The sequence below is a fragment of the Miscanthus floridulus genome, chromosome 9, assembly GCF_019320115.1.
Source record: "Miscanthus floridulus cultivar M001 chromosome 9, ASM1932011v1, whole genome shotgun sequence".
Classification (NCBI taxonomy): Eukaryota; Viridiplantae; Streptophyta; class Magnoliopsida; order Poales; family Poaceae; genus Miscanthus; species Miscanthus floridulus.
In genome coordinates, this window is record NC_089588.1 from 51,660,445 (window position 1) to 51,684,277 (window position 23,833).

At 48.0% G+C, this 23,833-nt stretch overlaps 1 pseudogene; it reads right to left on the reverse strand.

Annotated features, from left to right (window-relative positions):
• Nucleotides 1-22,253: 22,253 nt before the first annotated feature.
• Nucleotides 22,254-23,569, reverse strand: LOC136479882 (uncharacterized; annotated as a pseudogene).
• Between the last annotated feature and the right edge of the window lie 264 nt (nt 23,570-23,833).

A 23,833-nucleotide genomic window follows, 5' to 3' on the forward strand; every position in this document is an offset into this window, starting at 1 on the left:
GTTATAAGGAAAGTATCCTATTTGGTACTATACAATATCTTGTGGTGCACGTCGACTAGTGTCGTGCACGTCTTGATCTTGTGGGTTGGGTCACCTTTGATGGTGCGGCCCATGTCTTGTCTTATGGATACCGAGTGTCATATCCCCCACACTACCCTTGTGACGAGAATCAGGTTTACCAATCCCTTTCTATACTTTTAGGTACTCTTAACAGCACTCGACGACTTCTTCAGTACTGTAACCCTCTATCATGGAGCCCTCTGGGTATGCTCGATTATGCATGTATCGACTTAGAACTGACATGAACTGCTAGTAGGACCACATTTCATGCAAGTAGCAATGGCCCAGAACCTGTATCTGATGAACCTTATGAATCATGAGATGTGGCATTATATAAAAAAAACAGAAGGTAAACACATCTCTAGTTGGTTTTGTGTCTCCACCACAAATTCATGTAGGTCACTCAGCTCTTGCTTGCCAATCGTCTTCTGTGAGATCTTCGAAAAAAGTATCACATGTGGGTGATGGCCATTTTCAAGAACTCTGGCTTTAGCCCTGATTGCAATAGGTAGAAACACTGTCAGCATCACATGACAATCGTGAGCCTTGCGGTGTGTTATTGACAAGTCCTTCATCGATAGTAGCTTCTTCACATTCGCTGAAAACCCAGTTGGGACTTTGCCCCCCTTAGAAAAGTGCATATAGCTCTCTTCTTGTCTAGTGTTAGGTTGAAGCACGCTGTGGGCAGAGTGTATTTTCCATTAGCCTCAGGTACCGGGTGAAGCTGTGGCATCACATTTAGTTGTGCGATGTCTTTCCGTGTTTAGGGCTAGAAATAAGAATAGTGAGGAGAAGGTACTTTCTCTTCTGACATGACCACATTGGGATGTTGTAAATGGTCAAGATCACTGGCCAAGTGTTGTGGTTGCTCATCCTCTCATTGAAGGGATTCATTCCATCGGTGCTCAAGCCAAACTGTACATTCCTTCGGTCATCGCTGAATTCTTTGTGCTTCTCATCAAACTTTTGCCACTGACTACAATCAACCGGGTGTGCAATCTTATCATCATCCACCTTGCACTCATTATCCCACCATATCATGAGTGTGTCTTCTTTAGGGTTTAGGAAGATACGTCTCAAGCGGTTGGTCACTAGCAGGTACCACATTACCAAGGTAGGAATTCTTCTCTACTTTGCATCATTGCCTAATGGTGTGTCCTCTGGGGGCTGAGATTCTTATACCACCTTTTTTGTACTCTTCTTATTCCTCTTTTTCTCCGTGGAGGCTTCGTCCCCACTGTAAAGGTCATTGTTCTTGTATCGGCTGGCCCCACACCGGGGACATTTATCTAGTGACTTGAACGTTTCGTCATGAAAAAATATACAGTGGTTGGGGCATGCATGGATTTTTTCTACCCCCATTGTCAATGGACTTATGACCTTCTTCGCTTGGTATGTGTTGGTGGGAACTGAGTTTGGTTGTGGCAGCACCCATGATAGGAGACATAATAGATCATTGAAACTATAGTCTGACGAGCCATACTTAGCCTTCAGGATGAGTAGCTCAAGCACAAAACATAGCAATGTCCAATGTGTCGGACAACCCTTTTCAACACCATACACAGTCTCCTTCGATGTTTTTGTCACCCTTTCTAAATTTTCTAGACCTTTCAGGCTCTTTAGTAAAATCTTTGGTCCAAGGGCTCGAATCATGTCCTCCAAATCATCTTCATCCCCGACACGTGCTCCACCATCATTATTGGCACCACCTTTGTTGTTACCATCCCAACCACTGGCATCACCACCTTGTTCATTGCCAAAATCGGGATTCATTTGTGCATCAAGCTCTGCTAAATATTGGGACAGAGATTCTAGGGTTTCGTCATCGTTTTCCTCCTCATCCTCGTCGTTAACAATAACTATTTCACCATGATGAATCCACACTGTGTAGTCCTCAACAAATCCTCCCATAATCAAATGTGATATGATGATGTCACATCTGTCCATGTCAAACGGTTCTTGCAATCTTTAAGGAACAAATAATTGTATCCTTATTCTCTGTCAACGTCGTTGCATGCTTCTTTGCGGCTTCAATAAATTTATTCACCTCTTCACGGAAACCTGCCTTGAACCTTAACGAACCATACATCCAAGAGTTTTTGTACTCCATCTTTTACAACAACAACAAAACAAACATTAAAGGACTACTTATTCATATATATATATATATAAATGAATCAAATTAATAATTACTTGAGAATAATTGTATATACTTCAGATATATTTGAATATAAATCAAATATAATTATATGAAGCATACAAACACACCATGGTAGAAGAAAATTAATGGCCCATTTATCCATAAATAATTAAAATACACATTTGTTTATTACAATAAACAATTTCAAAGACAACAATTAGCAACAATTATATTTTACCCAATATCTTTCATGCAAACCTTAGTCCAATTTCATCAAACATAAATTTACAAAAACAAAATTAATAAAAAAACCAACCCCTAGATCTAGTAGATCTACATGCACATGAAACATCCATAAAACTAACTAATTGTTCACTAAAATCAAGAAACATGGACAAAATAAGGGTATGATCTTGTTCCCCTACCTAATTTACCCAAGTATATTCAAAACTTGGGTCTAATTTGTTTCATAAGTAGCTAAAGCACGATAGAAGAGAGAGAAAAGCAAAACTCTAATTACTCACTAACCAACCATTAAAACTTCAAAAAAAGTGTGGAATAGCATTTTCTTACCTTCTACAACCTCTCCACCAAAGGATTTGAGACCAAAACCTCCCCCCCCTTAATAGAGCAATTTTGGGGAGGTGCCCAAGGCCTCCCACCTTTCTTTCACGGGTTGGAGTGAGTGACCCGAGGAGGAAGAAGGTGCTGTAGTTTTTTTATACGTGGGTCATTTGTAGGGACGACTGGTGATTAAGCCACACCTATAAATCACAGGTATTTATACGTAGGGCATTTATAGGGGCGGCTCAATCACCAGCCGCCCCTACAAATAGCAACATCGGGGGCGTAGGGGCGGCTGGTGATTGAGCCGCCGCTACAAATCCGACCCATTTGTAGGGTGGCTCGTATCACCAGCCGCCCCTGTTGTTTCATTTATAGGGGTGGCTGATCTCGTGGGTCCCAAGCACGCCACTATAGGGGCGGCTCCATCACCAGCCGCTCCTACAAAAAATTTGTCCCGTTGCTAAAACCATTTTTCACGTAGTGTGCCAACACGAGGAACTCCGCGCGTGGCACTCGCATCAAATCTCTCGCTGAGTTCCATAGAGCAGAAACTTCCATCGCGGTTTGCTGCCTTGCCCCGTCGTATTTGCTACCGTCACCTGATTCATCCATGTGGGGGTATGGCCCCGGTATCCACAAGACAAGACATGGGTCGCACCATTAGAGGTGGCCCAGCCCACTAGATCAAGACGTGCACAGCACTGATTAACGTGCACCGTAAGATATTGTATAGTACTAAATAGGATACTTTCCTTGTAACCCTACCCCTCCAGAGTATATAAGGAGAGGCAGGTGTGGGGTGTATGACCCCGGATACCCACGATAGACCACATGGGCTACACCCCTAGGGGTGGCCCAGCCCACAAGAAGAAGCCTTGCGAGGCATGACTCTGCTCGGCGCCTTCCGCACGACATCGGGAAGATATCCTGAAGATAATATGAGATCTGTTAGGATATGTATGATCCCAATATTCCTGTAATCAGTTATTACTTTTCGGTTATCTCTTAGATCTAACCGACTTGTAACCCTGCCTCCCGGACTATATAAGGCGGGTAGGGACCCCCTCTAAAATCATGACATATCATACGATAGCTAATACAAATCTACAGACCACAGGAGTAGGGTATTATGTCATACTAACGACCTAAACCTTTCTAACTCGTGTGTCTCTGTTGCCTTCTTGTTCTTGATCTCGCGCTCCTCTACCGATCAATCTACCTTAATGGGATACCCATCGCAGGACTGCCGACGATATTCTGTCGACAGTTGGCGCGCCAGGTAGGGGTGTGCGTGCTATTTCCTTGTCGAACAAGATGGCTTTTTCCACAGTCTCTTCGTCCCTTCCATAGCCTGACCAGATCTTCACGGTTGGATCCATCTCATGGGTCATCAATGCTGATGGAGTCAGAGAGCTCCTTGAGCCAGAGCAGATCGGTTCTACACCGGCCACCCCTGCACCTGCAACTGCAGATCTGATCTTGGAGGCGATTCCGAGATCTCTTTTGGCAACAACTTGCCGTCTGCTTCCTCGCTGCCAGAGGAGGCCGATCAACAACGATGATCTGATTGAATCCATCGATCGGGTCAGACTGAAGCTCACCGATTATCTCTCCGTCGCTGAATCAGCACTAGACACTGGTTCAGCGCCGACCACCCTCTGATCTAGATCTATCGGAGGGTGCTCAGGAAACTGCAAGGGCTATAGCCCTACCCTTCGGATTCCCCAACACCGCCGCCACTTACTAGCACGCCCTAAGGGGCAAACTCGCCGACCAGATCATCATCCAGCTCTCGCCGGCTGTCAACACGCTACACTTAGGCCGGAGCCCTGGGGCGCACCTCTAGACCATCCCAGAAGAAACTCTGGGCTCTGAGTCTCTGGGCTCTATGGAGACCCTCGCCGAAACCTTCTCCGATCAATTTCTCCTCCCACCCATCCGGGGTGGTGCAATCTTCAACGTCAGCATCGACAGCCCTCCTCGGAACGGCAAAACTGAGGAGGAGCGCGTTGCTCGCGAGAACCGAAACGTCAACCACGTGCAGCTGCGGGAAAACAAGGCAGCCATCACATGGGCCGAGGCTGCTCGGAATAATCGGCTTGACTCTCAAGGAAGATAGCTCCCGCTCTACCATGACCTCGATGAGGAATTTCTCCGTGTCGACGGCCACAACGTCTTCAAGACTCCAAGCGCCAATTTGGCAGTAGCCGCCAATGAGCTCACTCGTTTCCCTCAAACACCCGAGCTCGCCAAGATCGCCGCCATGCTTAAAGCGGCTCACTGTCAGGTCAATGAGATCTGCGAGGATCAGAGACCTTCATGCTCTACGAGCATGATCACTGATCAGCTACATCGAGGTCCAATTGCCGCCCAAGTCAAAGCCATTTCGCCGACCAGTCATTACCTCTCTAAGGGGGACTCGGGGGCATCACGCCGAACACCATCGCCAACATGACCAGGAGGTCGAACATGATGCTAGAGTGCATCTTAGCAACCTCCAGGATGTGCGGCGGCGTATCGAGCACCGTCGCTTTGGTCGCCATGAAGACAAAGTACGTCGCTGCTAGGATTACGAAAGGGAGTACGGCAACCCAGACTCAACCCTTGAGCCTATCCCCGACCACAACGCCACAGATTACGGTGTTGACAATCCTAAGGGGCCTTCAGCTTTCACAAGGGCACTCCGAACGCTTCGATGGCCCCGTGGTTTTAAGATCACCAGGGTCGAGCCCTACGAAGGAAGAATGAACCCAACTCAGTGGCTGCAGGCTTATGCCACTGTCGTCTGTGCCATGGGAGGAGACACCAGTGTTATGGCAAATTATCTCCCCATCATGCTCACGCCACCCGCCATGAGCTGGTTCACCAGCCTTGCGCCGGACTCCATCGGCTCATGGGAAGAGTTGAAGAAAGTCTTCACCGACAACTATATGGCCACGTATACTCGACCCGGCACGAAGCATGATCTCAGCCGCATCAACCAAAAGCCATCCGAGCTCCTCCACAGCTACATCCGGTGTTTCTCCGAGATGAGCAACTCTATCCCCAACATCACGGAAGCTGAAGTCATCACCGCCTTTATCCGAGGACTCCACCATCACGAGCTTCGCTCCAAATTCAACCATAAGCCGCCAACTGGTATCGGCAAAATGATAACTACCATCAACTAGTACGCCGATGTAGAGGAAGCCGAGGTGCGCTTCAACAAGGATGTAGGCACTCAGTGACCACCTCACCAATATGATGATCGCCCCGACGACCGATGTCACAATGACCGCTGTCCCGACGACCGCAGCTATCATCGTGATAGCAACCATGATCGAACAGGAGGACACAGGCCTGGCCAAAATCATCGCCGCCGACCAGAACACATCTTCACCGCCGTTAATCAACCTCGCACCAAGCATAACTATGACGAGCAGTACCAAAAGATACTCGACGGCCCGTGTCCTCTTCACGAGAATGCCAAACACAAGATGAAGGACTGCATTGGTCTAGCCAGGGAGTTCTAGGACAAGAGGCTCGACGACGACGCCAACAATGGAACAGGAGGTCGCCGATCACCTAGGAACAACAACGCCTTTCAGGACCATGATAAGGTGGTCGCCACCATCTTCGGGGGCCTCGCCTCCACTAAGAGTCGAAGGGAACAGAAGCTTGCCACTCGATGAGTGCTCGTCATCGCTTCAGAAGAAACTACCGCCGACCCCAGCTATCGCCCATGGTCCGAGATCCCCATCACCTTCAGTAGGGCGGACCAGTGGGCAGACATACCATATATAGGGCATTTCCCCCTCGTCCTCGATGCAACCGTCTAGAAGGTGCTATTCAGAAAAGTCCTTGTTGATGGTGGTAGTGCTTTGAACCTACTCTTCGTCGGAGCCCTAAGGGAGTTGGGCCTTGCGATATCAGATCTCACACCCTCGGACTCCTTCTAGGGTGTGGTGCCTGGAAGGGCATCCAGGCCACTTGGAGAGATCACCCTACCAGTATAGTTTGGCACGACAAGCAACTACCGCATCAAGCATATCAACTTCTACGTCGCCGACTTTGACATCGCCTACCACACCATACTTGGCCGGCCAGCTCTGGCCAAATTCATGGCCGTGCCGCACTACGTGTATCTGGTGCTGAAGATGCCTTCACCTGCAGGAGTCCTGGCTCTGTGGGCCAACCTTTCCGTCGCCTATGCCTGCGAGACAGAGAGTCTCGCTCTCACCGAAGCCACCGACCTCTCCATCTAGATGGCTAGCGTGGTCACCGAAGCCAAGATAGTACCCACCGATGACATGGAGATTCCAGAGCTAGAGCTTCCCCGCGCCTCCGCCAAGTCCAAGGAAATCAAGGAGGTCGGCCTCGGCCTCAATGACACCTCCAAGACCGTGAAGATTGGGGCTCACCTTGACCCCAAATAGGAAAGTGCGCTCGTCTCCTTCCTACATGCCAACACCGATGTGTTTGCTTGGAAACCTATAGACATGCCGAGGGTACCATGGGAGAAGATCGAGCACTCCTTGAATGTCTCACCGACCGCCAAACCGATCAAGCAGAAACTTCACCAATTCGCGCCAGACAAGAAGGAGGCTATTAGGGTAGAAATAAAACAGCTCTTAGCTACCAGGTTTATAAAAGAAGTGTATCATCCAGATTGGTTAGCAAACCCTGTTCTTGTTCAAAAAAAGAATAAAGAATGGAGAATGTGCATTGATTATACCGATCTTAACAAACATTGCCCTAAAGACCCCTTTGGCTTGCCTCGGATAGACGAGGTTGTAGACTCTACCACCGGCTGCGAACTACTCTCTTTCCTTGACTATTACTCCAGCTATCATCAGATCTCCCTCAAGGAAGAAGACCAGATAAAGACGTCGTTCATTACACCTTTCGGTGCATACTGCTACAAAACTATGTCCTTCGGACTCAAGAACGCTGGGGCTACCTATCAAAGGGCCATTCAGATGTGCCTCGACCAGCAGATCGGGCGCAACATCGAAGCCTACATCGATGATGTGGTCGTCAAAACCAAGACAGCCAACAACCTTATCGCCGACCTCGAAGAAACCTTCACCAATCTAAACAAGTACCGATGGAAGCTGAACCCTTCAAAGTGCATCTTTGGAGTTCCATCCAATATACTGCTGGGCTACATCGTTAGTGCTCGAGGCATCGAGTCTAATCCTGACAAGGTCTCCGCCATCACCAATATGAAACGGCCAACGTGTGTCAAGGATATACAAAAGCTTACAGGTTGCATGGCTGCTTTAAGCCGCTTCATATCACGCCTCAGCGAAAAAGGATTACGTTTCTTCAAGCTCCTCAAGGCCTCCGAGCACTTTTCCTTGTCGGAGGAGGCTGACTCAGCTTTCGAGCAGCTCAAGTTGTTCTTAACAAAGCCGCCGATCATGATGGCACCAAGGCCATATGAGACTCTGCTAATATACATCGCCGCCACTTCTCACGTCATGAGCACAGCTATCGTCATCAAACGCGAGGAAGTTGGGCACACTTACAAGGTGCAACGTCTGGTCTACTTTATCAGTGAAGTACTTAATGAGCCAAAAATTCATTATCCTCAGGTACAAAAGTTGTTATATGCAATTCTGATTATGTCGCGCAAGCTCTGACATTACTTCGAATACTACAAGATCGCCGTGGTCACTGAGTTCCCCTTGGGGGACATTCTTTGCAACAAAGAAGCCAATGGCCATATCATTAAATGGGCTATTGAGCTTGGCACCTATTCCGTTGAATTCAGAAGCAGACCTACCATTAAGTCATAGGCGCTCGCTGACTTCGTCGCTGAATGGACTAAGATCCAAGAGCCCATCGCCGCTGCTTGCCCCGAGCACTTGGTGATGTACGTCGATGGCGCCCTTAACATCAACAGTGCTGGTGTGGGCATTTTGTTCATTACGCCGACCAAGGATAAGCTACGTTATGTTCTTTGGATACACTTCTCGGTCTCCAATAACGCCGTAGAATATGAAGCATGTCTCCATGGTCTTCATATAGCCATCGAGCTCGGCGTCAAACGCCTAATGGTGTACGAGGACTCTACATTGGTTATCAACTAGCTCAACAAAGACTGGTCCTATTCCAGTGAGAAGATGGATGCTTACTGTGTCAAAATTAGAAAGCTTGAAGGAAAATTCTATGGTATCGAATATCACCATGTGGTACGTGACCAAAATCAACACGTCGATCACTTATCCAAGCTCGGTTCTTCTCGCGCCACGATCCCGCCGGGGGTTTTTATTCATGATCTCCTAGCGCCATCCATCAAAGAAGATAAGGAAGTTGAAGAAGTTCCCCCTGCCGAGCAGTTGGTACTTGTGGTAGCTTTGCCGGTCGCCGATTGGAGGGAGCAATTCATCAAGTACCTCACTAGCACCGAGGTACCTGCAGACAAGACTGAGATTGAATGCCTAGTTCGGAGGAGCAAGCTTTATGTGCTGGTGGACGGCAGCTTGATGAGGAAAAGTGTCAAGGAAGGGATACTACAGAAATGCATCACCCAAGAGGAGGGAGCGAAGCTGCTTCTTGAAATTCACTCTAGTTCCTGCGGCAACCATGCGGCCTCGAGAACATTGGTCGGCAAGGCCTTTCGAGCAGGTTTTTATTGGCCCATAGCCATCACTAATGCAGAAGATCTAGTCCGATGTTGTGAAGGATGTCAATTCTTCGCTAAGCAAGTACACGTACCGGCGCAAGAGCTGCAAACCATCCCAGCTTCCTAGCCCTTTGCATGCTGGGGACTGGACATGATCGGGCCTTTTAAGCTAGCACCGGGTGGTTTCCGGTACATGTATGTCACCATTGACAAGTTCTCCAAGTGGATTGAATATAAACCGCTCGTCTCGGCTACTTCAAAAAAGGCAGTTGAGTTCTTTGAGGATATCATCCACAGATTTGGTCTACCAAACAGCGTCATCACCGATCTCAGAACTACATTTACTGGACATCAATTCTGGGACTTCTACAAAGACCGTTGCATCTCCGTCAAATATGTTTCTATTGCCCATCCAAGAGCCAACGGTCAAGTTGAACGGGCGAACGGTATGATCCTTGATGCCCTAAAAATGACTGTATCAGAAAGAAGAAAAGCACCCGGGCAGATGGCTCAAGGAACTCCTAGATGTAGTCTGGGGGTGTACGGCTCAGAAGCCATACTACCAGCAGTTGTTACTTTCTGAGCACCTAGAGTGGAAAACTATGTGAAGAGCAGGCCGAGGCTGTTCGGTCTGAGGACGTCGAGAGAGCCGAGGAAGAGCGACTAATCACCTGTGTTCATACAGCTAAATATCTGGAAGGCTTGTGGAGGTACTACAACTAAAACATCAAAGGTCGTTCTTTTGTTGTTGGCGATCTCGTTCTACGCAGAAAACAAAAGACAGATGGTTTGCACAAGCTCTCTTCCCCCTGGGAAGGGCCTTATATCGTCAAAGAGGTTACTCGACTAGGTTCTTATCGCCTAAATGACTTAGATGGAGTCGATGTTTCCAACTCGTGGCACATCGAGCACCTTATACGTTTCTATCCTTGAAACACTACAGATATATACTCTATAAATTTTTTATTCAATAATGTACATTGGTCTCCATAACTTGTCTTCGTTTTGTCTCTATTATGGATTAGCAACCACTTGTGGTTGTCGAGTTGTATGCTACTTCATAACGAACTCTAGTACATAATCGCCGTAAATACGCTGATCACGATTTCTCCAAAACGTCGAACATGATTTCTCCAAAACGCCGAAAACGATTTCTCCAAATCGTCGCACGATTTCTCCAAAACGCCGAACACGATTTCTCCAAAACGTCGAAAATGATTTCTCCAAATCACCACACAATTTCTCCAAAACACCGAACATGATTTCTCCAAAATGCCAAAAACGATTTCTCCAAATCGCCGCACGATTTCTCCAAATCGCTGAACACGATTTTCTCCAAATCGCCGAAAACGATTTCTCCAAATCGCCGAACGATTTCTCCAAAACGCCGAACACGGTTTCTCCGAATCACCAAACGATTTCTCCAAAATGCCGAACACGGTTTCTCCAAATCACCGAACAATTTCTCCACATCGCCAACCACGATTTCTCCAAATCACCAAACACGATTTCTCCAAATCGCCAAACTCGATTTCTCCAAATCACAGAACATGTTTTCCATATAGCAAAAACATTTCTTGATTGGAAAGAAACATTTTTTCTTTCCCTGTTCTCTTCGGAGACGACCCAGTCTTTGAATTCTACCTACACATGCTATGGGCTCCGCGCTCTGCGTTATGGGTGGTCGGCTGCGGTCCTTTGGTCACACCTATTTTTCCTACATGTCTATGGGCTCCGTGCTCGACGTTATGGATTATGGGTCAGCCAAGGCCGAGAGTTCAACATAGAATACATTGCTCGGACGCTGTTTGTTTTGCCTTTATCTCCAAGTTCGTATAACAGCTACAGACCCAAACATGTTCAGCGCTATTTTTTATGGAAAAGACTCAGCCACCAATTTTTCCCTACATGTGCCACGGGCTGTGCGCTCTACGTCATGGGTGGTTGGCTGTGGTTCCTGGTTCATGTCTGTTACTCCTACACGTGTATGGGCTCCACGCTCGACGTTATGGACTATGGGCTGGCCAAGGCCATAGGAATCAGTAGCAGACCAACTGGTCGGATGTTAATTGAACTACGCATAATTGCGTCAGGTTTGAAACCTCAAAGATTATTTCGCCGAAGTACAAGCAAACTACATATATTACAAACACCTTATGACAAATACTTGATAAGTACTTGTTTCTTGTGCTATCGCGTTTTCTAATACACAATCAATGTTTTACAGATGGTCTTCTATAATCGGATTAATGAGCTCCGCCATCGCCATTCGTCTCGTCTTTCAGGTCTATATCGCCGGCTAGCACTTTTGCTGCTTCCTCCACTTCATCCTCCAGCTGCTGGGTCTCCGCGTCGCTTAGTCCTTCCGCGAAACCACCCTCTATGGATTGAAGGTCGGTGGTCGGATAATGTGATCGGACAACCGCAAGGACATGGGTAGCGACGGTAGTGATGGCAGCGCGGTTGAAGGTTTTGAAGTTTTCCCATATTGCCTTGCACCTCTAAATGATGGTGTCAGGGTGTTGCCGCCTGCCGTCGTGCTGAGTGGCCGTCTTCAGGTCAATGCAGTCAAGCACCGGCTTAATTATGGCGACTACAGTATCGAAGTTCTCCTTCTGGACTTTGGCCTCCTACACCAGCACGTCGAATTGTGCTTTGGCTTTATGACGATAACCTGTGAGAGTTACAATGACCCGTTATATGAGGAGCTACTACAAAAATGATACCAACCAGAAGCAATTCACCTTTCAGCTCCTCAGCAAGCTTGTCCGCCCGCTCTGTTTCCTTTGCCTTTTCCTAGCGAAGTTGATCGATGGTCTGGCACATCTGGCCAAGCTCAGAATATTGTTCTACAAGCACAGCAGTTGTTAACAAAACTGAGGCGGTTCAGCAAAACTAAAGTACATTCGTTGATGTATCGTACCTGCTTTCTGTTTGGATACACTGTTGAGCTGTTCACTTTTCCTCTCTAGCTGCTCGGATGCATATTTTAGTTGGTCGGAGATAGCGGCCAGCTGTTCGGATTGGCTCCGCACTTGCTCGGATGCAGCCGCCAGCTTCTCGGTAAGGACCCCCTTTTGGTATTCTAGGTTCCGCGCGTTGGACTCCGCAAGGTCTCATTCATGTTGGGCTCGCTGGATATTCTTCTCCAAGAGGTTTCTGGCCTCGTTGAGTTTTTTGTTCTCCGCTGCAAGGGGCTCCATTCGCTTTATTAGCTACCAGCGCTGCTCGGCAACTCGAGATATTTCCTACAACAAATATGATGACATTATTGTTAACCAATGCCAACAAATGACTAGCACTTTTCCAGAAGAAGTATTCACCTTGATCTGTTTCATCACACCAGTAAGGGAAGTCTCTAGTCTCCTAAACTCCTTGGTGGTATCCACCTCTTCAATAATTACTATTTCTTCACCGCGCTTTCGGAGGATCCGGACTGCTTGAGGTCGAGGTTCGTCGCGTATGATCTCCTCCACCTCGTCCTCTTCCATCACAGCCGGGGGGACTACCTTGGGGCTCGGTGGTCGGATAGCAGTTTCGACCATGCCCTCCAGAGAATCAGGGACTACCATCTGTTCATTTGACTCTAAAAGCTTTTTTGCCCCCTTTTCTACTATCGCAGAAGGAGCTGTCACCGATTCGCTCGCCATTGTAGGCAGTCGTTCACCACCAGGAAGTTCACCGAGGGCAGCAATTGGCTCCCCCGCATGCTCCCGAGCACTCGGGGACTCCAGGATATGGTTCGCTGTCGTCTCCACCGCTCTAGGACAAGTTTCTGCCCGCCGATCAGTCTAAGCGGGTGGGGCTGGAGCTGTTGCTCACCTAGATTTGTGTCAAATCAGTTATTCAGTAACAACATAAGTAAAGAAAATACAACAAATTAACTACAGCACAAGAGTACTTACGGTTTGGTCTAACAGTTCAGTTTCTTGAACCGACAGTGCCGACCAAAGCCTCTAGGCGCCGCAGCGGGGTCAACTCCTGTGCTCGGCGGGAGAATTCTTGGCTCCTCCTCGGTCGGCGTTGGTTCAGTCTGCTGCTCTGGGGTTGCTTTCGTTTGTTGCCCCAGGATCTCCGTTGCCCGCACCGCAGGGATTTCTGACGTTTGCTGCGCAGTAATACCCTTCGCTCGATGCTCGAGGACTCTCCTTGTCAGAGCCTCAAGGACTTCTTCGCCTACACCGGTTTGTTGCTCCGTGCGTGGGTAGAGTGGAGGACCTTTTGTGCTTGAGGGAGGATTCATGAGAATTTCGTCGTCGTCAGACCAATCGAACACCGCGGTTCTTCGTGTTCGATTGGTCTGGTCATCATCTAGAGAGATCCCTCCTAGTTTGCGGGGAGCAGTTGCTGCTGTTTTCCTCTTCTTCTGTGCCGACTCATCTTCCGCCGGCCTCTTTCCCTTATTTTTTGCAGGCACCGGGGGAGGACTCTCCATCCGACCAGTGTCCATTCCTCCGGATTCCGATGAGACACCGACAGAGCTCTCCTCAATTTGAACAGGTCGACGTGCATCCACTGACAGTGGCCAATCATTTCTTGGTACGCCCGAGAAATACACTGCCCTGTCCTGCGAATGGATCTTCACATGAGTAGGATCAGTTTATTGCCCGGCAGTATGAATAAAATTCTTGGAAACATAAAGTAAAGACATTCACCTGAGGGGGCAGATTCTTGCAATTGAAGGGCTTCGTGTACCCTGATAGCCTGAAGGAGGATAGCAGAGCGAACAGCTCGGCAGTTCACTCTTCAACATCGCTTCTGGAAAGTATTTTGGGCCTCTCTCGAGTCCCGTCAGTCTCCCCTTTGAATTCATAACCTGGGTGCGACCTCTCCTTATAGGGTTGTATGCGGCGCACTATGAAACTCGCCGCTACCAATCCACCATTGGTCTTCACGCCCTTTATCAAGTCGAGGAGTTCATTCACTTGATCCATGTCGTCCTTGCTCGGCAGCTCCGACCAACTCCTTTGGCTTTTTGGGATGTGGTCGGCGTTACAACGCACTGCTGGGTGGCTTTGTCTCATGTAGAACCATCTGGTGTTCCACCCCATCAGTGAAGTGTTCAACGGTATGGTAAGATATTCACTAGCCATTCCATCCCGAAGCTGGAGATACACCCCACCGACCACCTTTGAACCAGTGCCGCCTCTCTTCTTCATCCAGAATAGGTGACGGAATAGATTGAAGTGGGGTAGGATGCCAAGGTATGCCTCACAAAAGTGGATGAAGATAGAAATGTGCAGAATAGTGTTGGGGTGCAGGTTGCACAGAGTAACCCCCCAGAGCTCCAATAGATCCCTCAGAAATGGGTGCACAGGAAACCCTAACCCACGCCAGAAATAGTCTTCGAATACTACAGCTTCATCAGTATGAGGCGTGGGAAAGGACTCACCGAGAGCTGGCCGCCATCCGGCGGTCGCACGGTTGGGGAGAACGCCGGCCTCCACCAATCGGTTCAGCTCAGCTTCTCCTGTTCGCGATGGCACCCACTCCTCATCACATCGAGCCACGACATCCACCTTCTTGGGGCTCGCCTTCTTCGGTTTTGTAGCTCCTCTCTTCAGCGCCATCTCTCATATCTATTTAGGGCTCGGCGTCGGAGGCAGCTGTGTTTTTGGATTTGGCGGCGCGAGATGTGAGGAGGAAGATGAAGTGGAAAAGGTGGGAATGGGGACTGTGGCAGCACTGTTATATAGGGTACGCCCCACCATTCCGCATTCAAGGGTTTTTTGGGAATCGATACATTAAATGGGCTGTTACCTGGGCTTCTACGCAAACCGCAACCCATAGCGCTCATTTATCGCTGCCTTCAGTTGCTCCTCACCGAAATATCGCCGACTTCTTCGCCATTTATTGAGGTTCAGTAACTGACACTGTCCAGCTGTTGCTCCGGTTTTTTCCTCCACGGTTGGATTACTCCGATAACTCCGCCTGCAGCTCGGGGACTAGTGGTCTTTTCTATTGTTTTTTGGTTGTTTCTCCATTTCTGACCCTGGCACCACGTGACTGCGTCACCTACTATCGGGCTTGGGGACTAAGTGGGCACATTTCACCTTGCGGTGAATGTGTTGTGTCTCTTTTTAGGCCATGCCCGGGGACTGGCTGCCTGCTCGGCTAGTTTTCTACTTTTCATCTAGTTTCTGACCCTAGCACCACATGACTGCATCATCTGCTGTCAGGCTCGGGGACTAAGTGGGCACACTTCACTTCATGGTGAGTGTACAGGGTTTTTTCTCGAAGACTACATGCCTATAGAGGAAGATTGACTCCTACAACTTTGTTCGGACTCTAAGTGGGCACACTTGGTTCACTGCGGAGAAATTTTTGATTCTGAACTTGAGCTCCTTACACCCTTATGGCAAGCTGTACTCGGGTCACTCTACTCAGCGGTAGTTCACGCTGCTCGGTGACAGGTCATGCTGCTTGGCAACGGTTCACACTGCTCGGCGACGGTTCACGTTGCTCGGCAATTCAGCATGGTGGTTGGACCATGAGCTTGACTCCTTGGCGTCATTTGCACCTGCTCGGACAAGCTCAAGACGGCGTTGCATAATGGGTACAAGGCGCTCGGGGACTAGCTGTGGGGTGTACGACCCCGGATACCCACGGCAGACCACATGGGCTGCGCCCCTAGGGGTGGCCCAGCCCACAAGAAGAAGCCTTGCGAGGCACGACTCTGCTTGGCGCCTTCCGCAAGACATCGGGAAGATATCCTGAAGATAATATGAGATCTGTTAGGATATGTATGATCCCAAGATTCCTGTAATCAGTTATTACTTTCCGGTTATCTCTTAGATCTAACCGACTTGTAACCCTGCCTTCCGGACTATATAAGGCGGGCAGGGACCCCCTCTAAAATCACGGCATATCATACGATAGCTAATACAAACCAACAGACCACAGGAGTAGGGTATTACGTCATACTGACGGCCCGAACCTGTCTAACTCGTGTGTCTTTGTTGACTTCTTGTTCTTGATCTCGCGCTCCTCTACCGATCAATCTACCTTCGTGGGATACCCCTCGGAGGACTGCCGACGATATTCTGTCGCCAACAGGGGTTCCCTAGTTGACATCTGCATACACGTAATATCATACGGTAGCTAATACAAACCAACAGACCATAGGAATAAGGTATTACGTCATACTGACGGCCTAAACCTGTCTAACTCGTGTGTCTCTGTTGCCTTCTTATTCTTGATCACACGCTTCGCTGCCGATCAATCTACCTTCGTGGGATACCCCTCGGAGGACTGCCGACGATATTCTGTTGACAATCCACATCCACACACTACTACAGAATAAGCTATCACTGTCGACCCTATCACTACCGAAATTTTAAAACCGACACTGCTAGATGCATCACTGCCGGTTCGTAAGAAAAAAGGTTATCACTGCCGGATTTTCTAACAAACCGACAGTGATAGATATTATCACTCGCGGTTGGTAATAAAAGCCAACAGTGATGATCGGCAGTGATCCATAGGTTCCGGACCCGAATTTTTTATTCATCCTGGTTAACTCGTTCGTGCACACCTTTCTTCATCTCTTCCCACTCTCTCTCCTCTCTCTCATATTTCTCCTGTTAACTCATCCGTGCATGCCTCTTCATCTCTCCCCGCTCTCTCTCATATTTCTCCGCTCCTCAGACCTCCTCCTCCAGATTTCCCCAAAACTCGGCGGTGAAGGCATGAGGCCGCCATGGGCGCAAGGCCACCGTGGGCACCGGTGAGTGGTCGGGATCCCGACGCGGCTTCTTCCTCCTGGCGCTGGCGAGCGGATCCACCCGGCGACGAGCTTCTTCCTCCCGGCGACCGGCGCGAGCACGGCTTGGGCGACCGGCGCAAGCGCAAGCAGGCGGGCGACCGCGGGCGGCTCGCGTGGATCCACCTCGGTGGTGGGAGGGCGAGAAGCGCCGGTGGCTCACGGTACTCTTTCTATTCCCCGGCAGTTTTTCCTTCCCGATGCTCTTTCTCCTCTCTCACACTCTTTCTCCTCAGATCTGTCTTAGGGGCGGCGAATGGGGGCGTGGCCTCAAATCTTGCATTTGAGCGGCGAGGGGCGACCTCCGGCGTGAGACCAAGCTCACCCTTCCCTGCAGAATCTCCACTCTTTCCCCTCCCCTCACTCTATGTTGTATGAATCAATTTGTGGATGAGTTAATTTATGATGTGTTGAACCCTTCTGTGTGATGTATGAATCGATTCGATTTGTGGATGAGTTGATTTGTGTTGTGTTGAATCTCTCCTCCTTTGTCTGATGTATGAGTTGTTTCTTGTATGAACTGCTCAATGGAGCGGCGGTGGGGGGAGCCAGCGAGCATGGCGGTGGTGGCGGTAGGCAGCGAGCTTGCTTGCTGTACTTTTTTTGTTTTTTTAAAGCTTATCACTACCGGGTGAAGTGCCGGCACTGATAGCCTAGAGGCATCACTGTCGGTTCAAAATCCGGCAATGAAGAAGATTTTGAACCGGCAGTGATGTCAAAAACTAGGGTAGCGATGCATCTCCGACCAAACAAGAACTCAACTCCAAATCCCAAACGAACCCAAACCCTATTCCACCAAGAACAGGTACAAAACCTTTGAATCCACCAAATCTGCCAGCGATATGGGACGATTTCACAGGCTAGTAGCGCAAATAGAGTCTATATCAGTCTAATTAGCCGAATCCATGGGCAATTTGGTGGTGGTGCTTTGCTTCGTGTTTGGGAGAGTTGGCGGCGGCGGCGGCAGCAACAGCGTCGGGCGTCACCACGAGAAGGTCACGGGCGGAGAAAAAACTAACGGGAGAAAAAGGAAAAGTGACGTAACTTTGTGAGCAGGCCTGGGCACCAATTGACTTGTAGCCTGCATTGTGAGTTTTGGGAGCCCAGTTACTCTAGTCTGAGACCTATATTTGTATTAGCCTGCACCGGAGAAGCCCTCGATGCCCGTGTCATGTAGCCTTCAGGTAGATCCGGAGAGGATGATTTCCGCGACGTCATCCGTGACGTTGTGCGTGTGTGTGGTTTTTTCCCCCTTTTCCGCGCAAGCAAAATTCTGCATGTTCCGCCGCCCGTCCCGTGTGGACGGGACGGAGATATGATATGGAATCTAACACCGTTCATTTGGAATGACCCTCCTAGTCGTCGTAGTCGTAGTACTAGGTCGCCATGCAAAGATCCCGTTTGTCTGTCAACCCAGCGGCCCCATTCGCGTGCATTTAAACCCGATTTGTACAATAGTATTTTTCTCTCATAAATTCCTTCAGATTCTTTCAGAATTTCTCCGAGCGAACGGGGCCACGCGCGCATTCGTTTGCTCTCGTGCGCTGATGCTACTGTTGCTGCTGGTCAGCAGGTCGGCAAAATGCCGGCATATCCCTGTACTATGAAGACGAAAGCGTTTTCATTTCATCCACTACGTATACTCCTATTTGGACCGGCGACATCAGCTGACCTGCATGCAGTTTCATTCGCCGGGGCTTCCTGCTCGACGGTGACATGAATAGGCACACTAGATCAGCATAGTCAGCGTTATTAGTCCCTATCATGCGCAAGTGTCAAACATACTAGAGACCGAATATTCTTTGCGCTATAATTTCACGATGAATCAGCGTATTATTATACTGGCACGTTTATGTTTTATTACAAGCAAATATTGACGTAAGTTGGAACATGACGTATAATTTGTTGTACAGCCATATGGACATTTGCGGCTCATAGATTATTCGACAATTATGCGTCGTCTGTTCAATATTTCTTCGAATTAGGCTCCAACATTATTAAATCAGATAATACTACAAAGAACATTGTGGTGAAAACAAATTTAAATCAAATATATGTTTTTTTAGATATTGTCATTAGAAGTTTGTTTATCCACAAATTTCGAACCACGTCACGCATAAGTATTGATTCTTTTTTTTTTCTATGACCAGTATGGTACAGATGCAGAAGCTCATATACATGAGTCTACATTCACTACTCTTATGAACCTACACACATCCTACTCACGTGAGTACCTACGAAGGGCTGAGTTAGACTGACAAATCTTGAGATATATATTGACGAATCAAAAACACTTCATTGTCGATGGACACATCGTCTACTTGGAAAATCTCAGTCACTACAAACGCCTTGCTGTTGGTGTCGTCTATTTGGAAAATCTCCTCGCGACCTCATTGTGTTGATCAGCAAGTTGTCTATCACTAAAAGGATATCGCTGTTGAATCGTGAATAAATTGAGGGAAACTCAAAAAACCATGCCAAATCGAGATCTTAAAGCAACGGGTAGGTTTCCACCGTAAAAAGCCTAACCATGTTCAGTTGGCGCATAACCGTAGCATTGTTCGAAGAGCGCCTCAGCTAGAAAATAGACATGCAGCCCGACCAAAGTAACAGCCCTCGTACACTGTAGTGTGTAGCTGGAGTTGGCCAAATTTTTTAGGCTGGCCAAACTTTGGGCTAGAAAGAAGCAACAGCTAAATTTGCTGGCTAGCTAAATATTAAGTCGGCTTGTTGGAGGCAATATCCAAACAGTGCCAATATCTTCGAAATGACGACTTCCATTTTCAACTGGTGTACCATTTCCTTATGGACACTCTGACCTTATATTAGACAACGCTCCTCTCTCTCTCTCTCTCAGACCTATGGCGGTCATCGAACTTGTTCGGCTGTGTCATCCTAGTCCCTAAACTCGCAAAACGACCGTTTAGGTCCTCAAACTTTTTCATCTTTGTCATCCCGGTCTCTAAACTCGTGAATCGCTCATTTTGGTCATCGAACTTGTTTGGTTGTATCATCTAGGTCCCTAAACATGCAAATCACATGTTTAAGTCCTCAAACTTGTTTAGTCGTTGTCATCTCGGTCCTAAATATTATAAATACTGTAAAATTGTAAATTCAATATATATTTATAGAGCTATCCAAAAATCATAAATCTAATTTTGTTAAACTCCTGATAACATGTACTTTAAATTATATTAAAAGAAATCACCATATACTTTTTATTTTTAACTATGTAGTAAAATGACTAAATAGGCACGCATATTTTTAAAAATGTATGTGCGTATTTAGTTATTGAACTATAGAGTTAAAAATAGAAACTACATGGTGACTTATTTTATTCTAATTTAAAGCACATGTTACCGGGTGTCTAACAAAATTACATTTATAATTTTTGGATATTTCTATAAATATATATTAAATTTACAAGTTTACAATATAATTCAAGTGCGAGTGCTTAAACACAGTCTTTATCCTGTAATTAAGTACTAGTATAAAAGATTATAAAGTAAATTGGCGCCTAAATAGGTTTAGCCACCTTGTTAGCTTAACTGAACTTGCTAAGTAGCTAGTGCAAACTTAAACAACCTATCCAAGATTTAGGGACTGCTTGGACTACTCCACTCCACCGCCGGGTCCGCCTTGGCTGCCACTCCTGCCCCGCTAAACCCAGCGCCAGCGCTGAAGCTCACCGTGCCATCGCTCCTGCCCCAGCTCTTGCCATTTGATTGTCCAGCTCTGCCCGCTCGGCGACGCCCCAGCTTGTTGATATTTGTTTTGTTTGATCATCATATATACGTACTTGGCTATTTCTGTCTTTCTTCTATCTTAGTAAAAAGGGAATAAAATACAACAAAACTCTTCGAGATCGAAATGAAATTCTCCGCAATGAATGATCCAGGCTTTTGCGTAAAAAATGATCCAGGCTTGGAGCCCCACCATGCATCGTGTCTCTAGCTCCGATGAATAATCCGGTCGGCCACCCTAGTAGTTTGTTAAAAGTCCACTATTAGATCTGAATGCAGATCACACATAGCGAAGAAGGCAACAATGACATCATTGATGAGGAATATCTGAGTACGCCAAATCAATAAATTTGCAGAGTGCTCCTTAGCAAATCCGAAGATCGAAGGCAACCCATGAAATGCAATCTGGCAGAAACCACGTGCAACCTGCAAAGCCTGTTCGTTTGGCTGTGGCTTGTCGTAAACGATCGTAAATTTTCAGCCAGAACAGTATTTTTCTCTCACACAAACCAACCAGCAGTACTTCTTCACAAACCAGCAATGATACGAACCAGCCAACTAAACAGGCTGCAATATCTCCACTTTCGCATGTTCTATGGCCCCCATGGCTGTACTCTCTCCGAGCGCGTTTGATGCCAGGCATATCGTCTTCCCTCCCGTACCTGCATGCCGGATCGCCCCATCTATCCTAAACACTACTGGAGGCGGGCTCTTTGCCGAGTGCCTGTTAGCACTCGGCAAAGCCTTTGCCAAGTGCAACACTCGACAAAGAGCCTCCGTCGAATCCCCTTCCGGTAAAGGCTGATTTGCAGAGTGCCAAATTTCGGGCACTCGGCAAAGGCTTTGCCGAGTGCCGTACGGGCACTTAGCAAAGATTTGACGCTGTCGGCCGACGGCCGACGCCGTCTAATTTTTTTAAAACTCTTTGTCGAGTGTCACAGCTCCGGCACTCGGCAAAGAAATCTGTTTTTTGTTAAACCTCTTTGCCGAGTGCCACAGCACCGGCACTCGGCAAAGGGTGTTTTTTATTTTTTTTTTAAATATTCTTTGCCGAGTGCAATGACCATTGCACTCGGAAAACGTGTTTTTTAAATTTTTTTTAATTTTCTTTGCCGAGTGCAATGGCCATTGCACTCGGCAAAGCCACCCCTAAATTTCTTTTTTTTTTGTTTTTTGCTTTTCCATTTAAACAATAATGCATATATATATAATAGAAACCACAATTCAACAGCAATAAATTACAAACCACATTTATATATTACAAACGACCAAATTTGTCCGAAATCCATAATTTATTATAAACCACAAGTTCATAGTCCACAAGTTCACAAGTTCACAAGTTCGATACATAGAAACTACTCCGCAAGCGGCTCACGGCGACTGCGCCCCAGCGTGCGATCCCAGCGACGGTCTGGGTGCGGATGGCCCGACTTGCGATGTCGGCGACCCTCCGACCTGGTTTGACGCCGCCCCCGATGTCCGCTGCACAAAAAAGAAGATATTGTACGTGAGTGACAAGATAAAAATGTAAGGAGTTTAAAGAAAAGTTGAAAATTTCGGCAGCACCTCCCCTGCACGGGGACGTTTCCAAAACCTGCAAGAAAAACGTCGGCACGAAGGCCGACAACCACATTTTCAGCACGAAGGCCGACACATCAACTAACCCGGCACGAAGGCCCACACATCAACAAATCTGGCATGAAGGCCATCTCTAGGTTTGACACTAAGCATGAGCACAGAAAGTAAAACATACTCACCGGAGTAGACTGTGGTGGTGGCTGTGGTGCAAGCAGGTGTAGTGGGATCTGCCAACCTTGTTGCTCCCCAAGTTGTTGCACGAACCTGAGCAAACCTTCTTGCTGGGCCTCAACAGCTTGTAGCCTCTGACGCTCGACCTCCCGCTCGGCCCGCTCAGCCGCCCGCTCAACTTCCTGGGCCTCCTGCTGGGCCCGAAGTTGTTGCAGCTCAGCCTGCAACATTTGACCCCAATGTTTCAATATTGCAGAGCTAAGGAACGTAAAAGTCAAAGAACGACGAATGAAACTGGAATACTTACCTAGAGTGCCGCCACCGTTGTCGGCCGTTGGCTTATGGGCACACTAGAGCTCGTGCTCGCTGCTCGGAGGCAGTTCAGAGGAGGAGTAGAGCCCGTATTGAGGACGCCGTCGCCAAGCTAGAACTTCCCATGCTTCTTGCCTTCCCTTGCCTGCATCACGATCTTAGGATCAAGGCACTCCTCAATCCTCGGATCGTAGGCCGGCCCGTGGACTGACCTTGCTGCCTCCGTGTAAGAAGTGAGGCGGGTGTGGATGCTGGAGTTAGTGTACGCCTCTGGGCCCGCATCCGGGTTGTACTCGATGTTGGACCTTGCCGGGCCTATGTGGGCCAGAGCATACGCCATGAGTTGGCCAATTGGCTGGCCACCGTGCGCCGCCGACTGCGAGAAAGACAACAACATGTGGTTATAAATCATGCAGAATTGAGCACGGCTAGATTAGACAAATGGTGCGGACTTACATATGTCTTTGCATACATGCTGAGGCTGGCGCTGCCCTGATGGTGAGGGGCACCTGGCATCAGCGCTCGCTGGTCGCTTTTCTCCTGGTGCTCCTTCTGCCAGTCCGCGTCCAGCCATTTGTCCACTATAGCAGCCCAGCAATCGGGGTGGGTGGCACACCAGCTTGGAATCGCCTACAAGCCATCAAAAGATCAAATTAGGCATAGTTAATCTCAAAATAAATCAACAGGAGATGTTTTCTATTTACTTGTAGGTACTGCTCCCTTGTCAGAATCTCTGTTTGTCTCCTCGCCCGTGTTTTGTTGATTCTTCTCTTACGGTAGGTGGCGTTGTAGTCAACGTGCGCCTGGAGGCGGGCCTCATAATACAAGTTCGAGACACGCCTTTTACAGGAAGCGTAAGCCACCTGATACGCCCTTGCCTCCTGGCCTGG